The 2829-nt window shown below is 42.6% G+C and overlaps 1 protein-coding gene across 1 annotated transcript in view; it reads left to right on the forward strand.

Moving 5' to 3' along the window:
• The window catches only part of ncor2 (nuclear receptor corepressor 2), a 186402-nt gene that overhangs the window by 53078 nt on the left and 130495 nt on the right, over window positions 1-2829 (forward strand). The gene's annotated exons all lie outside the window — the stretch shown is intronic.

Consider the following 2829-nt stretch of genomic DNA (forward strand, 5'->3'; position numbering starts at 1 on the left):
GGAAGTGAACCGCTATTAATGACGTATTATTTGATAAAAATGTGTGTTTGTGTGTTTCACTCACTATCTTGATGAGCGTGACTGATGCGCTGCGAGCAGAGAGCTGTATATCTCATTTCTGTTCACCTTCAGAGTACTTTAGAGCATTTGCAGTACATTCGTATGACAGACCTAAGTGTCGTTATGTACCGAAGCTTTGTAAACAAAACCAACAGTTGAAAAGCATAAATCTAAAAGTGAAGAGAGCGACCAAGCAATCGAACCAAGTGTGAAAGCACCCTTAAAGTGACCCAAAGTCTGAGCAGATGCAAAGATGGAGTTCGCATGGTCAGCATTTACTAAGAACCGTGATGCTGCTCACAGGTAAGACCACAGTGCCTCATTTCACTCTGATTTCACTTTTATTTCGATTAATCGCGTAGCCCTAATCAGCATACTGTTTATCGGCCTTTTCCCATTTGGCATCCATTCAGAAACTCCTTAAATATGAATTATGATGTGGTTTATCAGCAGTGTTGAAAGGCAGATGGCTGATGGCATGATTTGAAGGTGGATATAAGCATTCATTGCTCTGAATGTAATTTTGCGCAGAGCTGTAGGCATTTGACTCGAGTCCAGGGATTAAAGTGATGCGGGAATGTAGACAGAATAGAGAGTTTAACTGTGTTTTAGGAGGGGGAGGGTGTTTTTATTCACAGCCCGTCGCAGAGGTCAGACAGCTGCCCTGCATCGTGACCTCAAATAACCTACAGGGGCCACTGGCTGAAAGAACAATGGAAAGGTCAGATGAGAGGGGAAAGAGGGAGGAAAGAAGAGAGAAGGGGTGGTACAGGGGAGAGAACCGAAAGAGGCACTGAAAAAGGGAAATACAGTCTGTCTTGTTCACACACAGACACACACACACACACACACACACACACACACACACACACAGATACACACAGGGAAGGTCTTTAAAATCAGGCCCACTGTAGGCACAATAACCTCATCTGCTCGCAGTCACTGTGCATGTGAGCAGCAGTGATATAAAAAGCTTTTTTTATGAGCATGGATGCAGCTGAAGGTGCATTCCCAAACAGCTGTCATATGCAGGGTTTGAAATTAACTTTTTCCAGCCAATTTGGCTACTACATTTTTAGTTACCGGCCATTCATAACTTCTACTAGACAAAAAAATGTAATAATAAATAACAAAAAATAAAACCCCGGCCGGAGGTAAACCAACAGCTTGAGGCTGTTTACACTGGAAGCGACCGTTGCAAATCATTTGTTCTTTATGTCAGACAGTAGGCCTACATCATAAATAGAATGAGGCATCAGTTTACTCTCGGGGATTTGTCGTGCTGTGTCGCGCCACGCCACATGTTTATTAGTCACATTGAATCAATGAAAGCAGTTGAATCTTCTGTTTATTCAGCTGCAGCGATAGGCATTTTCTGGGTTTCTTCTGTGAGGCGTATTTGGAGTTTCAGCGCAAGAGCGCCCTCTGGCCTTTGGATGGAGATTTACTGCTGATCACAGAACCGTGCTTCACTGAAAGATATGCATGACAATCACAGCTTCTGTTGAATCGTGATCTCTCGATTCCATTTCGATTTATCGTGCTGCCCTACTATCAATATAAAAGCAATCGTTATAATACTTTTTTTGTATACATTTTAATTCCTTTGTTTAACAGTTCTATCTGATTATTAGACAGACTTCTGTCCGTGGACAGAACTGTTAACGATGACAGCGATCAAGAGGGAGAATGTGAGCACTGTGTGTTCAGGCGCTGCCATTCTCAGCGCCATCAAAATAAAAGTCTGGCGTGCCACGAGCGCATCGGCCAAACAGAAAAACTTATCGGAAAAACTTATCGGCCGATGCCGATATTTGAAAAATGTCAAATATCGGCCGATATATCGGCCTTGGCGATATATCGGTCAACCACTAAACCCCTCCCTTCCATAAGCCTGCTCTGCTCTGATTGGTCAGCTAGCCAAGCCTGTTGTGATTGGCACAGAGAGGAGTCCTTGAGCAAGTTAGCGAGCGCTACCATTGACAAAGCACCTTTACATAAAACAATAATATAATGCTCCAATCCGTTCTTAAAATAATGGCATAAAATACAAAAACACTTATGCAAGCGAATCATGCCCACAGCTAAAGTTTAGCTGCTAAACTGTAACGTTAAACACTTAAAACAATAATGGTGGATACGTTAGCCAAGTGCTAACGTGACTAACTGATGAAACGATACAGTTTGTAAACCAAAATGTCTACTGTAATGTTTGAGGAACGCCAGACAAAAGACGCTCTGTATCTTAACTTTTAATCAGAACACAGAACAGCTGTATCACAGGCGCACCAGCCTAACTAACTCGCTCGTCTCTCCCGCATTAACCCTATAACTGCCGGTGCAGCAAGATAAACAGCAATTCAAAAAAACTTGATATTTTGAGCACTCAATTGAAAATGTGCACATAACCTCTCAATAGCACTTACAGGTTGTGGTTCGAAGAGCTTGTTAGTCCAAATAAAGAAGATTAGAAGCCGACGAAGATAAAAGCCAAGATTAGAGAAGTCCTCCGTAAAATGCTGAGCACACAACAAAAGGTCTGAATTGCATTTCTGTGGTATCCTTGAACACAGCGTCTTCTCCACATGATGTAAACACACTAACTAGCGGAAGTGTTTGTGGGCAGGTCAGACTCTGTTCGTATTTCGCAGGCAGGCGGGGATTATGCAAATGTGTTACCCAGTGACGTATACGGTAACAGGCAAAAGATTCGAAAATATGACGACTCGTTAAGGCGATTCAGAATCGACTCTCTCTTTTGAGAGACAA

This window comes from Sinocyclocheilus anshuiensis, unplaced genomic scaffold (genome assembly GCF_001515605.1).
Source record: "Sinocyclocheilus anshuiensis isolate Anshui unplaced genomic scaffold, SAMN03320099.WGS_v1.1 scaffold213, whole genome shotgun sequence".
Lineage (NCBI taxonomy): Eukaryota > Metazoa > Chordata > Actinopteri > Cypriniformes > Cyprinidae > Sinocyclocheilus > Sinocyclocheilus anshuiensis.